The sequence below is a fragment of the Peromyscus eremicus genome, chromosome 8b (genome assembly GCF_949786415.1).
Source record: "Peromyscus eremicus chromosome 8b, PerEre_H2_v1, whole genome shotgun sequence".
NCBI lineage: Eukaryota > Metazoa > Chordata > Mammalia > Rodentia > Cricetidae > Peromyscus > Peromyscus eremicus.
In genome coordinates this window covers 63102604-63118125 of record NC_081424.1, presented here as the reverse complement: position 1 = coordinate 63118125, position 15522 = coordinate 63102604, and positions in this window count along the sequence as shown.

Genomic DNA, 15522 nt, shown 5'->3' with positions numbered 1-15522 from the left:
ATTGAAGCTTGGCATTACTTGATGTGTGGTTGTCACTGTTAGTTCTTGTTAAGATGATTTGCTTTACAGAAGCAAATATAACATGTGCCTGTATGAAATAAAAGTTTTCACAATAGAGTTCATACAAAGATAGCTTGTTGTTGAACATTCTTAGACCTTTCATTATTTTTTATTTAATAATTTAATTTAATTTTACATATCAGCCACGGATTCCCCTGTTCCCCCCCCACTTCCCCCAGCCCACCTCCCCCATTCCTATCTCCTCCAGGGCAAAGACTCCCCTGGGGATTCAGCTCAGCCTGGTAGATTCAGTCCAAGCAGGTCCAGTCCCCTTCTTCCTTCACCCAGGCTGAGCAAAGTGTCCCTGCATAGGCCCCAGGCTCCAAACAGCCAGCTCATGCACTAAGGACAGGTCCTGGTCCCACTGCCTGGGGGCCTCCCAAACAGATCAAGCTAATCAGCTGTCTCACTTATCCAGAGGGCCTGATCCAGTTGGGAGCTCCTCAGCTATTGGTTCATAGTTCATGTGTTTCCGCTAGTTTGGCTATTTGTCCCTGTGCTTTTTCCAATCATGGTCTCAACAATTCTCGCTCATACAATCCCTCCTCTTTCTCGCCGATTGGACTCCTGGAGCTCCACCTGGGGCCTGGTCTTGGGTCTCTGCATCCACTTTCATCAGTCATTGGATGAGAGTTCTACCACGACAATTAGGGTGTTTGGCCATCCTATCACCAGAGTAGGTCAGTTCGAGCTTTCTCTCTACCATTATCAGTAGTCTATTGTGGAGTTATCTTTGTGGATTTCTAGGGACCGCTCTAGCACTTGGCTTCTTCCTATTCCCATGGGGTCTTCATTTATCATTATTTCTATAAATATTGGTGGTATTTTTTTTTTCTTTCTGGAGCCCACCACCCACCTCCCAAATAAATCACACATGGAAGTTTATTCTTAATTATGAATGCTTGACCTTAGCTTGTCTTGTTTCTAGCTAGCTTTTCTTAACTTTAAATTATCCCATCTACCTTTGGCCTCTGGGCTTTTCCATTTTCTTACTTTTGTAAATCTTACTCTTCGTGGCTTGCTGTGTAGCTGGATGACTGGCCCCTGCTGTCCTCCTCCTTCTCTGGCTACTTTTTCTATATATTCTCTCTGTCTGCCAGCCCTACCTATCCTTTCTCCTGCCTTGGTATTGGCCGTTCAGTTCTTTATTAGACCATCAGGTGTTTTAGACAGGCAAAGTAACACAGCTTCACAAGATTTAAACAAATGCAACATAAAAAAAAGTAACACACCTTAAAATCATTCTACCACAGTGGTACATTCTGTACCTCTTGTAAAAGTCACTGAAACAACTGAGTCTTTCTCTATCCTGCCAGCAAGCTCCCAAATGATGACACAGAGACTTATTGTTAGTTATGAAAGGTTGGCCTTAGCTTAGGATTGTTTTTAACTAGCTCTTATAACTTAAATTAACCCATTTGTATTAATCTACATTCTGTCACATACTGCCCATCTTTCTTCCTTCATGTTTCCTGGAATCTCTTGCACCTAGATTCATTTCCTCCCCTTCCTTTCTCTCCCCCCAAATCCTGTCTCTACCTCCTGCCTAACTATTGGCCGTTCAGCTTTTCATTACACCAATCACAGCAAATATACTTTCACAAGTGTACAAATATCTTACAACTGATTTTTCAGTTTGAATATATTGAACCTGTCTTGAGCTTTACTCTCATGGCTCCTGCTTTGGGTAATTTTCTACCCTTGTAATTCATATTTTTAGTTTTCTAAGGAATTTTTATACTGGTGTTCAAAGTTTCTGGACAAATTTACATTCCTACAATGGATCAATGGATACAGAAAATGTGACATATCTACACAATGGAATATTACTTATCCATAAAGATGAATGAAACCATGATATTTGCATGAAAATGGGTGGAGCTGGAGATCATTACATTAATAAGATAAACCAGATTCAGAAAGACAAACATAACCTGTGCTGAATCTGGGTTTTAAAAAGATATGGAAGCAGTGTAGTAGGCTACTGAACTATAGTTATGCCATCTCATGAAAGTATTCCTAAGAATACTCTAAGTGCTAAATCTATCTTGGGTAAAACTGATCTCTGGACCAATCCTAAATTCCTATACAATGTGATCTTGAGCTAAAAGTTAACTGCCTGACCATTTAAGTGTTATCTCTTCACTTCTCTTAACAGCTTCTGTAAATAATGCTTGCTTTCTGTAAACATCACAATTGTGGTTTTTGTTTTTGTTTTTGTTTGTTTGTTACCCTTAAAAACTCAAACCAGCTGGAAGTCAGGAGTGTTTCCTGCTAGTCTGCTTGGGACACTGGTGTTAATAAAGACTCCATTCTACTTATTCAGGCCTCTTGGGAATTTTTCTCTTCAGGTAACCCATAACAGTAGAAGGGCTACTATTTGGGGAGAATACAGAAGGGAGGAGAGATACAAAAGGGTAATGGGCAATGAATATAATTAAAGTATGATGAATTTATGCTAATCAAAACAGAAGTGCATTTATAACATGGCATTTAATATAAAATCTTTTTGGTATTAATTTTCTATTTTGAACTAACTCATGATTTTTGGCAGAATCTGTTAATTATCCCAAATAATGATTATTTCCTTTTTCCCTTTTTTCAGTAACAGCTACTGATTATGAATTTGACACATGATCCCCGAGCCAGTAACTATCTTTTCCAGTCTGATTAGAGTGAGTTTTGGGTTATGTATTTAAGTTTTTATTAAGGGGCATGCCAGTATAAATTATAAAAACAGCATGAGCCTCTGTGAAGCTGTGTTATGTTGCCTGTCTAAAATACCTGATGGCCTAATAAAGAACTGAACGGCCAGTAGCAAGGCACAGTGAAGAATAGGCAGGGCTGGCAGGCAGAGAGAATATATAGAAGAAGAAATCTGGGAGGAGAGAAGATCATGGAATGAGAGTTAGAAAGAAGTAGAGAAGGAGGAAGACATCAGGGGCCAGCCACACAGCCACACAGCCAGCCACAGAGTAAGAGTGAAAGTAAGATTACAGAAGTAAGAAAAGAAAAAGCCCTGAGGCTAAAGGTAGCTGGGATAATTTAAAGTTAAGAAAAGTTGGCTAGAAACAAGCCAAGCTAAGGTCAGGCATTTATATTTAAGAATAAGCTTCCATGTGTGATTTATTTGGGAGCTGAGTGGCAGGCCCCCCAAAAGAGCCAAAACAGAAACAAAAACAAAACAATATTTGGTGCCCAACATGGGGTGCCAAAATGTTGTTTTGTTTTTGTTCTTTTGTGGGGCTTACCACTCAGCTCCCAAATAAAACACATGTGGAGGCTTATTATTACTTATGAATGCTGGCCTTAGCTTGGCTTGTTTCTAACCAGCTTCTCTTAACTTCATCTACCTTTTGTCTCCAGGCTTTTCCCATTTTCTTACTTCTGTAAATCTTACTCTTACTCTATGTCTGGCTGTGTAGCTGGGTGACTGACCCCTTGCATCCTCCTTCTCTTTCTCCTTTTTACTCTCAGATTTCTCCTTCTATTTGTCCTCTCTGCCTGCCAGCCTATTTCTCTCTCCTGCCTTACTTTTGGCCGTTCAGTTCTTTATTAGACCATCAGATGTTTTAGGCACAGTAACACAGCTTCACAGAGGCAAACAAATGCAACATAAACAAAAGTAGTACACCTTAAAATAATATTCTACAACATTGCAAAACAACCAACAACAGCTCTGGGATCTTATCTGGCTTGGACCTATATAGGCCCTGTATACAGTCTCTGTGAGTTCCTATGTGAAGTTCTTGTTTCCTTGGTGTTTTCCATCCCCACCAGCTCAAGCAGCCTTTCCACTTCCTCTTCCACAGAGTTTTCTGACCCCTGAGGGGAAGGATCTGTTAGAACCATCTCATTTAGGACTGAGTGTTCCAAGGTCTCTCACTCTCTGCACATTGTCATGTGGGTTTCTGTATTTGTTCCTATCTGCTGTAGGAGGAAGCTTTTTTGTTGTTGTTTTTTTTCTTCGAGACAGGGTTTCTCTGTGTAGCTTTGGTGCCTGTCTTGGATCTCGCTCTGTAGACCAGGCTGGCCTCAAACTCACAGAGATCTGCCTGGCTCTGCCTCCCGAGTGCTGGGATTAAAGGCATGGGCTACCATTGCCTGGCTGGGAGGAAGCTTCTTTGATGATGCTGAACAAAATACTGATCTATGAGTATATCAGTATGTCATTGTATTGCTACATTCCTTTAGCAGAACAGAAGTATTTGGTTTTCCCCTAGGTCCATGGCCTATCTAGTTTCAGGTTCTTGGCCACCTGAGCAGTGTCAGGCATGGATGGGTTCCATCTCATGGACTGGGTCTTAAATCCCATCAAATAGTGTTTGGTTGCTCCCACATTTGTGCCACTATTGGAGCAGTGTATCCTGCAGGCAGGTCACCATTGTAGATCACAGGGATTGTAGCTGGGTTGGTATTTACCTTTTCCTCTGGTGGCATGCAGTATGCCTTCCTGTATTGTCGACATTAGTCAGTAGGGGTGAAGGATTTAGTTAGGCACCACCTCAACTTCTCCATGTTCAATGATTAATGTAGGTGTTGTCTTCAGCAATAGGACATAACCATCTATTTGTAGAGAGCAACCAATAGCCTTGGCAATATCTTGGGTGGTTTGGGTTTTTTTTTATGGGATCTCTTGGGACCAAAACTCAACTAGATATAACCCATTCTTGGCACTGGATGTTTCACTTGGTTGTGAGAGTATCTAGTTGGGGTTTTGTCTACCCCATTATTTGCTGAGTCCATTTAGATTTCTTTCATATCTCTTCAATGTCTTGAAGTTTTTATTATACAACTTTCACAGGCTTGCTTAGAGTTACCTCTCTCTATATATTTTTTTCAGGTTTTAAAGGTATTGTTTCCCTTATTTCTTTCTCAGTCCATTTGTCATTTGTATATAGGAAGACTACTGATTTTTGTGTCTTAATTTTGTATCATGCTATTTTTCTGGAAGTGTTTATCAACTATAGAAGTTTCCTGGTGTTTTGGGGTCATTTATATATAAAATCATGTCATTTGCAAATAAAGATACTTTGACTTCTTCCTTTCCTATTTGTATCTCCTTCAATTGTCTTATTGCTCTAGCTAAGTCTTCAAGTACCATATTGAATAAATATAGAGAAAGTGGACAACCTTGTCTTGTTCCTGGTTTTAGTAGAAATGCTTTGAGTTCCTCTCCATTTAGGTTGATGTTGGCTACTGGTTTTTTTGTAAGTTGACTTTATTATGTTGAGGTATGTCCCTTTTATCCCTAGTGTCTCCAGGACTTTTATCGTGAAGGGGTATTGGATTTTGACCAGGGCGTTTTCTGCAGTTATGAGATGCTGATATGGTTTTTGCTTTTTGTTTGTTTGCTTATTTATTTACTTATTTATTTTGTCTTTCCAAGACAGGGTTTTTCTGTGTATCCTTGGCTGTCCCAGAATTGGCTCTGTAGACCAGACTGGCCTCTAACTCACAAAGATCCACCTGCTTCTGCCTCCCAAGTGCTGGAATTAAAGGTATGCACCATCACCTAGCTGTCTGCACCACCATCACCCTGACTGATCATGTGGTTTTGGTTCAGTCAGTTTATATGGTGGATTACATTTAGCAATTTACGTATGTTGAACCATTCTTGCATTTCTGGGATGAAACCTACTTGGTCATGATGGATGATCTTTTTGATGTTTTCTTGGATTTGGTTTGCAAATATTTTATTGAGGATTTTGCATATATGTTTGTAAAGGAAATTTCTCTGTAATTCTTTTTCTTTCTTGGGTCTTTGTGTGGTTTAGATATCAGGGTAATTGTGGCCTCATAAAAGTAATTAGATAATGTTTCTTCTGTTTCTATTTTGCAGACTAATTTGAGGAATATTGGTATTAATTCTTCTTTGAAAATCTGATAGAATTCTGTGCTGAATCTATCTGGTCTTTGGCTTCTTTTAGTTGGGAGACTTTTAGTTATTTCTTCTATCTTAAATTGCTTATCTGATCTTGATTTAACTTCAGTAGGTAGTATATATCAAGAGATTTATTCATTTAATTTAATTTTCCAATCTGTTAGAGTACAGATTTTTAAAGTATGTGCTTATGATTCTTTGTATTTCCTCACTATATGTATCTATGTCCTCCTTTTCATCTTTACTTTTGTTAATTTGAATCCCCTCTCTCAATTTTTTAGTTAATTTGGCTAAGCGTTTATCAGTCTTACAGGTTTTTCTCAAGGAACCAATTTTTTCTTTCATTGATTCTTTTTGTTTCTATTTTATTGATTTCAGCCCCGAGCTTATACTCTTTCCATCCATTCCTTTTGGGTGTTATTTCTTCTGTTTGTTCTAGAGCTTTCAGGTAAGCCATTAAGTTGATAATATGAGCTCTTTCCAGTTATTTTATGCAGGCACTAGTGCTATGAATTTGCCTTTTAGGATCACCTTCATTATGTTTTATATGGTGATTCCATTCCCACTTTCATGCATTGAACAGTTTTCTTGATTTTATTCCACTGTTTGTGTTTTCACAAACTTCATTTATGTGTTGATTATTATTCCCTTTGAGATCCTTGAGCATATTAATAATAGCCATTTTTCTCTCTTTGTCTTGTCCTTCAGCTATTTTGCATTTCTCAGGACTTAGTGTAGTTGGGTTGCTGGGTTCTTGTGGAGACATATTATCTTGAGTGTTAATGATTGTGTTTTTGTGTTGGTGTCTAGGCATTTAGCTTTGGAATGATTGTGATTTTAGGTATATATATCTGGTCTTATCTTTGTTTGGGGGGTGTTGCATTTCTTGGTTTTTGTTGTTCTCTCTGGGTCTTTGGAACATGTGATGGCTGTGGGTTGCCTCATAGGGAGTGTTCCCAGTCCCTGGCAGGTTTGGCCACTGGGAGTCCTGGGTAGAAAGTGTTTCTAGGTATTGAGGGATGACAGGAAGGAATGGGGATGGGATAGAAGAGAGGGCAGGAGAGATTCCCCAAGAAGGACGAAAGCTGGGTCTGTTGTGTGGAGTTCAGCAGGTTCCCCTGGGAGTGGGGTTGAAGAGGTTGGACAGGTCCCTACATGTAGTTTGCTACAGGGCTAAGGATGAAACTGGGGAATTTGCAATGGAAGACAGTAACAAGTAAAGTCTGCCTACCTGATTCCCATGCCAGTGTGCTCTGTGGGTTCCTAGGTAGAGAGAGCCTCTGGGTTTTGGCAGCTGACACAAAGAGATGGGGTTGGGGAGGAAGGCTGAGTCTGCTGTGAGATTTTATAATTTTGATTTTAAATGAGTGTATGTCTCATCAGGAGTCAGTTGTTAAGCCAAGTATTTTATTAGGTTATTTCATATAAAATTATCCATATTTAGAGAACAATTATATCTTTAAGTACATAAGTCACAAACGTAAGATTATTTGGTTTTAACTCTTAAAGGCTTGAAGATGATATTGTGAAAAGGAATTCTAGCCTCTGAGGCATGATAGTTATCTGATTATGCTGGTATCTCAGTGCAAACACTGGATGGAACCACTGATTGTGTGGTACTGAAACCTGAAGGTCATAATGAGGGTGAATAGGGAATACAAACTGCAGTTAGGATAGTTTCAAAGATGCAGTTGAAGCATATGAAGAAAACCCTACTCCTTTTCATGACCAAAATGCTTATGCAAACCAAGTTTCCCAATCCAACAGAGCATCCCATATTTTTCTTGGTGGTGAAAGATTGATGGCTTTGGTGTTAAGAATAGCAACAAAATAAAGATGCCAGTTCTAAACACTTCTCTTCAGCTTTGTACTGAGGATAAAACAGGGGCAATTAGACAAGAAAAGGCAACATAAGGCATCCAGACCAGGAAGAAGGAAGTCAAATCATCTCTATTCACAGATGATGTAATTTGTATGCATAAATTCCGAGGCATACATACACATGAAAACAATAGATCATAACTAATGAGTTCAGCATGGTATGGGATATTTGCTTAATGCAAGCTCTCTTTGATGAGAGGAGACCAAGGAGACACTAAAACTAAATGATACTGCAACACAAAGAGAGCATTGCTGGGAAATCTGGTGAAATTTGAACTTTGGTTCATTATTCTATGTCATTTAAAAAAATTTCCGCCGGGCGGTGGTGGCGCACGCCTTTAATCCCAGCACTCGGGAGGCAGAGCCAGGTGGATCTCTGTGGGTTCGAGGCCAGCCTGGTCTCCAAAGCGAGTTCCAGGAAAGGCGCAAAGCTACACAGAGAAACCCTGTCTCGAAAAACCAAAAACCAAAAAACAAAACAAATAAAAAATTCCCATAATGTATTTATTTGAACTAGGTAGTCAACAGTAACCTGATGTTAGGTAGCTAGAAAGACTGACTGAACCCCCCACTGGTTGCCTTTTGTTCTCCTTTACTTCCTTCTCACTGCCCTTCCCATTTCTGTGCTGTCTCTTTAAATCCTCATTTTGATAAATAGACCACGATTTAAAATTGGGAGATTAAAGGAAGTGGCACCTTCTGTGTAACACTTCCTCAAGTCTAAAATGATTTCAAAGCACAAAAGTGTAAAAACATCTATAATCTACATGTTTTCTTATTTATTCTGTGTTTTCAGTGAATTTTGATCTTTCCCTCCTCATAGAGAATCTATTTAGCAATAATGCTGTGTGATCTGAATTCTGTGGTATACTGGCTGGTTTTGTGTATCAACTTGATACAAGCTATAGTCATCAGAGAGCAAGGAGCCTCAGTTGAGGAAATGCCTCCATGAGACCCAGCTGTAAGGCATTGCTTTTTTTTTTCAATTAGTGATCAGTGAGGGAAGGCCCATCCCATTGTGGGTGATGCCATCCCTGGGCTGGTGGTCCTGGGTTCTATAAGAAAGCAGGCTGAGCGATCCAGGGGATGCAAGCTCTTGTAGCTAGAGTTTTCCTGCCTGGCCCACAGTCAGGACAAATCTTTGTCACCTGCCAGTCCCACAGCCGCTCAGACCCAACCAAGTAAACACAGAGACTTATATTGCTTACAAACTGTATGGCCGTGGCAGGCTTCTTGCTAACTGTTCTTATATCTTAAATTAACCCATTTCTATTAATCTATACCTTGCCACATGGCTTGTGGCTTTCACATGTTGCTTGTCATGGTGGTGGTTGGCAGTGTCTCTCTGACCCAGCCTTCCACTTCCCAGAATTCTTCTCCTCCTTGTCCTGCCTATACTTCCTCCTGCCTGGCTACTGGCCAATCAGTGTTTTATTTATTAACCAATCAGAGCAACACATCTGACACACAGAACATCCCACAGCATACCCTACATGCCCTCTGCATCAGCATCTGCCTCCAGGTTCCAGCCCTGCTTGAGTTCCTGTTCTGACTCCCTCCAATGATGGACTATGATCTAGAAGTATAAGCTAAATAAACCCTTTCCTCCACAGTTTGCTTTTTGGTCATGGTGTTTTGTTGCAACAATGGAAACCCTAACTAAGACAAATTGGTAAAGTGTAGTGGGGTATTGCTGTGACAGACTTGACCATGTTTTTGGGAGGATTGTGGAAGGACTTTGGAACTCGGGCTTGAAGAACCATTGAGTGTTAAGAGCTCTGTGGGATGTTCTGTGGGAGCTTGGAAGATAAGAACATTGAAAGCTGTTCAGAGAATGGAGGCCTGGCTTGTGAAGTTTCAGAGGGAAGTTTAAAGACTCTATCAGGGCCATTTGTTATTTTGGATTAAGATTCTGTGATTCTATTTAGCTGGGGCTGAAGAATCAGCTGTGATTAACAAGATGCCAGAACTACTAAAGCAGTCTGGTGGTTCTGGTTAGCTGGGGCTGAATAATATGCTGTAATTAACAAGATGCCAGAACTACTAAAGTGAAACCTTTATGTTACTGGGACAATTGATGCTGGTTAGCTGGAGCTAAGAAGTTAGCAGTGATTAATAAGAGACCAGCATTGTTGAGGTGAAATCTTCTGGGAAGTGTTTGAGAGCACAGAGAAGCTGTAAGTTAGAGGCAGCCATGGTTGTACCTTGTGTTGGTAGCTGGAATTGGTAATGTGTGTCACCCAGGTGGTACTAGCTTTGAAGGCATGAAGGGGTCATGGAGAGCAGCTGAGTCTTGGCATGGTGAAAGGCCAGGAGAGGCCATGGGTGAAGGTGCAGCCTCAGTGGCAGTTGAAGGTCCAGGACTGAAGGGGTCATGCAAATAAGTTGAGGCTTGGCACCATGTAAAGAGCCTATGAGAGGCTATTGATGAATGTTCAGCCCAGATGCAGCAAGGGACCCCACATTTTGGAGATGCCAGTACCCTGGGAAGACCACCAAGAACAGCAGCAGCAGTGGACTGGATGAGCCAGAGCCTAGAAGATAAGCTGTGTGTATGTGCAGAGGGCAGAGCTGAAGAAGTGACCTAAGCCCTTTGGAGGAATTTGTAAGATCGTGAGTGAATCCCAGATAATTGGACATTGAGTTATTTATACTGTTTGAATTTGGTTTTGCTTGGTTCAGATTGTGAAGGTGCACTAGTTCTTTTCTCTTGAAGAAAGTATTTAATTTTTTAAAGGAGCCCACAGGTGAAAGTACTGAACTTTAAAAAGGGATTTTGGAGTTTTAGATATGTTGGGTATTTTAAAGAGACTGAAATTTTGATGTGCTTGAATTTGTAAAGACTATGGGACTTTTAAAATTATTTATGATTTTAATGTGATATCTTGAGGATGAATAAGAAAAGAAGGGTTGTGCCTTAATAGTGTTACATTTGTGTGTCAAGTTGACAAGGGGTCAGGTATACTGGCTGGTTCTGTGTGTCAACTTGACACAAGCTAAAGTCATTAGAGAGGAGTGAGCCTCAGTTGAGGAAATGCCTTCATGAGATCTAGCTGTAAGGCATTTTCTCATTTAGTGATCAATGGGGGAGAGCCCAGCCCATGGTGGGTGATGGCATCCCTGGGCTGGTGGTCCTGGGTTCTATAAAAAAGCAGGCTAAGCAAGTCAGGGAATGAAAGCCAGTAAGTGTAGATGATTAGTCTTATTAAATAAGAAACACAGAGCCAATTGCAGAGTTAAAAGCCCAAGAGGTCAGAGCAGTAACTGAGAGCTGAGTTTACCCTTTGCTGCTGCTGCTGTCCTTCCTCTCAGCAAGAGCCCTACTTCCTGTGTGTCTGTCCTTTTTATTGACTTTCTGTTCTGCCTTCTCATTGGTTGTAAACTCAACCACATGACCTCCTTGTCATTGCCTGTGTGTACAGACCTCCAGGTCTCCTAAGGTTGGTATTGAGATTAAAGGTGTGTGTCTCCATGCTGGCTGTATCCTTGAACACACAGAGATCTGCCTAGCTCTGCCTCCCAAGTGCTGAGATTAAAGGCGTGCGCCACCACCATCCAGCTTCTGCTATGGCTTGCTATTAGCTCTGACCCCCAGGCAACTTTATTTATTAACATATAAATAAAATCACATTTCAGTACAAATAAAATATCACCATAAAGTGTAGCTGAAGTTTTCCTGTGTCCTGGCTGGCCCGAGGTCAGGACAAATCTCTCTCATCTGCCAGTCCTACAGCCACTCAGACCCAAGTAAACACACAGAGGCTTATATTATTTACGAACTATATGGCCATTAGCTCAGGCTTATTACTGATTACCTCTTTCACTTAAATTAATTCGTAATTCTTATTTATGTTTAGCCACGTGGCTTGGTACCTTTTCTCAGTTCTGCCTTCACATCTTGTTTTCTCTGTGTCTGGCTGGCTACTCCTGACTCAGCCTTCCTCTTCTCAGAATTCTCCTTGTGTGCTTATCCTACCTATACTTCCTGCCTGGCTACTGGCCAATCAGCATTTTATTTATCAACAAATCAGAGCAACACATATTCACAGCATACAGAGTGACATCACCCATCAAGTAAGCAGCTACTCTTCATGGCCTTTGCTTCAGCGCCTGCCTCCAGGTTCCAGCCCTGCTTGAGTTCTTCCTCTGATTTCCTCCAGTGATGAACTATGATCTAGAAGTATAAGCCAAATAAACCCTTTCCTCCACACTTGCTTTTTGGTCATGGTATTTTGTTGCAACAATGGAAACTCTAACTAAGACATGTGGCTATTCATTTATTTTTTTCTTTTTTAGATGAACAGTATTTACATCCACCAATTCTATCAACATGTGTTGAAACCTAGGATAGAATTCTTGTTTCTGTGATTGCAGAGTATCATATTAATTGGTTGAGAAATTTCAATATTAGCGTTTGTCTTTTTCAGAGGGTTAGTCCATTATCATAATGGCAGGGAGCATGGTAACATGCAGGCAGACATGGTGCTGGAGAAGTAGCTGAGAGTTCTATCTATATCCAGATCTGCAGGCAGTAGGAAGAAAAGAGACTCTGAGCTTGGAATGGGCTTTTTGAAACCTCAAAGCCTATCCCCAGTGGCACACTTCTTCCAAAAATGCCACATCTCCTAATTCTTTCAAATAGTGCCACTCCCTGCTGACCAAGTATTCAAATCTATAAGCCTCTGGTGGCCATTCTCATTCAAACTACCAAAGAGTTCTTGATCCATTAAATAATCCAAACACATTAAAAACCAATGCTCACATTTTAATTACTACATATTATAGATTATTTTGGTTGTTAACATCCATACAAATCAGATGAAGGTTTTGTGCTACCAGTGGTAAATTTTTCATGGGTGCTTGTATGCTTGTGTGTGTACTTATGAAGGTGTGTGTGTGTGTATGAAAAGCTTAGGTGTATCTTCAGAAATGCTATCACATAAGTAGAAGACTAAAGTGCAGATGGTGAAGACTTTTGTGTGCACTGTATGTGAATCTTTCATGGTGCAGTGGAGATAATGACTGCACCTCTTCTGTGAGATTTTGAGGGAATTAAATGGGATGTACATGTAAAGTATTTAAAACAATGTCTTGAGCATCATGGATACTTACAGCTTTTCATCTGAGAAAGGAAGAACAGTCCAACACAGATTTAGAATGAGGCAGAACCCTGTATTATCAAGGAAAGGAAAGTAGATAAGAGCCAGAACTTCATGTGTTAGAATATCTGGCTTTATTTTGGGCTAAAGTAGAAATCAATGTGAGTTTTTTTTTTTGTTTTTTTGTTTTTTTGAGACAAAATTTCTCTGTGTAGCTTTGGTGTCTGTCCTGGATCTTGCTCTGTAGACCAGGCTGGCCTCAAACTCACAGAGATCCACCTGGCTCTGCCTCCCGAATGCTGGTATTAAAGGTATGGACTGCCAGTTTTAAGCAAGGTGTGACATTATCAGATTTGTGTTTTTAAAACAATATTCAGCTTGTACTTTTTTTTTTTACTATTTTATTTTTTGGGGGATACAGTATAATTATATCATTTACCTCTTCCTTTTCTTCCTTCTAAACCTTCCGATATACCTTTCCTTGCTTTCTTTCAAATCCACGGGCTCTTTTTCCATTGATTAATGCTACATACATATTTGTATATGTATATACATATATATTCCTAAATATAACTTGTCCAGTCCTTATAATGTTACTTGTATGTATGTTTTCAGGGCTGGCCATTTGGTATTGGATAACTGATTTGTGTGCTCTTTGCTCTTCCTGGGGAAGACTATTTTCTCCTGCTCGCAGCATTCATTAATTGCCTGTAGTTCTTTGTGTATAGTTGAGGCCTCATGAGGGTTCTCCCATCTGCTTTAGCATCTCTACTGTTGTTCTTGTTCACCTCATTTTTAGCAGTCATGTTGGTAAAATTTTATGGGTATAGGTCCTAACTGACAGCTCTCTAATTGGACTTAAGACCCACTTAACAGAAGGGAAATCATGCCTGGTATGGGAAACCTAGCCAGCTACCCAGGGCTAGGGAAGTCATGGATCTTGGAGGAGAATCTACAACCATCACTTTATTAAACTAGCATAATCCCTAACTACATTATGAATATTTGCCCTTATTTACACAGACATGTGTTGTCCCCACTCTTCAGCAAAGAAACTTTTCTTTGCAACAGCAGAGACCATTACAGAAAAATCAAACTAATCAAAATGCAGAGTTGTAGAATTCAGAGGATACATATACAACATAACTCCTGTAGATAAGACTCAGGGAACATTGTAGAGGAGGGAGCAGAAAGATTGTCAGAGTCAGAGGATCAGGGATCTTGCTTTGAAATTGTATCTCCTAGGAATGTCAGAACATACACCCATAATGTCTCATGTTCCTTTTTGAAGTATAAAGGTAGATGTTCTTTTCTTTTGGCCACAGGAATTAAGAATGAATGGTTTGAGGCAGATGAGATGGATCATTGTGTAAAACACTTGTCCTGCCAGCATGAGAACCTGAGTTGGAATTCCTAGAACCCATATAAAAGTTAGGCACAATGTGCCCGTAATCCCAACATTCCTAAGAAGAGATGGGAGATCCCAGGAAGTAATATGGCAGGGCAGAGAAAGGTATATAAGGTTTGAGGAGACAGGAACTAAAACCTTTTCAGCTGAGGAAGCTCATTTGGCTAGAGGTCTTTCAGCTAGAGGGTTTTTCAGGCTGAGGAGTCCTAGAGGGAAGAGGTGGCTTGTTCCTTTGTCTCTGATCTTTCAACATTTACCCCTATATCTGGCTCTGGGTTTTTTATTTAAAGACCATTTAACATTCGAGTTACACATAATTCCTGAAAGTTCACAGGTAAACTAGCACAATACATTAAAACAGCAAACTAAAAAGAGAGCTTGTCTCAAATGACAAAAGGAAAGGACCCACATCTGAGACTGTTCTCTGACTCCTGCACATATGCTGTGGCATGCATGTATCCACATTCATGCACATGACCGTGCTACCCACATGTCATATACATATAATAAATTAAAAAAAGATTATATTTTTTTTCTGGTATGGGGGTAACTACTCACTTTCTCAATGACTTTAAAACTCTTTCCACAGGAGGGAATTTATGTAAAAGGCAAACATTACCTGAGAATCCTGGAAGCCAGACGAAGGAAGTTGAAGGCACTGTGTATTGTAATGAAAAACTACATTAAAGCTGATCTCCTCACCTGCCATTTATTCACTTATGAATGTTGGTAGCCTTACTTTTCTTTTTCTTTGTGTGTGTGTGTGTGTGTGTGTGTGTGTGTGTGTGTGTGTGTGTGTACACTCCAATGAGTTTCATTAAGGCTGTTTATGGGAGCATGGAAACTTCACCAATGACTATACCAATGAAGAAAATGTCTCTCCCTAGCAACCATTAATTGCATATATATCCTCAGGGAGGAGGGGACCCTGTAAGCAACCTCTTTTCCCACACACTTCCATGCCAGAAGCAGCCCAGTCTTGGGAAGATGATCAAAGTTGTCATGAATTCAAGAGTGAAACAGTCATGTCATTCCCATGGGTCAGTGTTCCATGCCACTCCCTCTCTCTGGCTCTTACATTCCTTCTGCCCCTTCTTCCACAATGTTCTCTGAGCATAGTAGGGAAGTACTATAGATTTCCTATACCAAGTTTCACTGTCTCAGTTCCTAAACAAGAAACCCTTACTGGT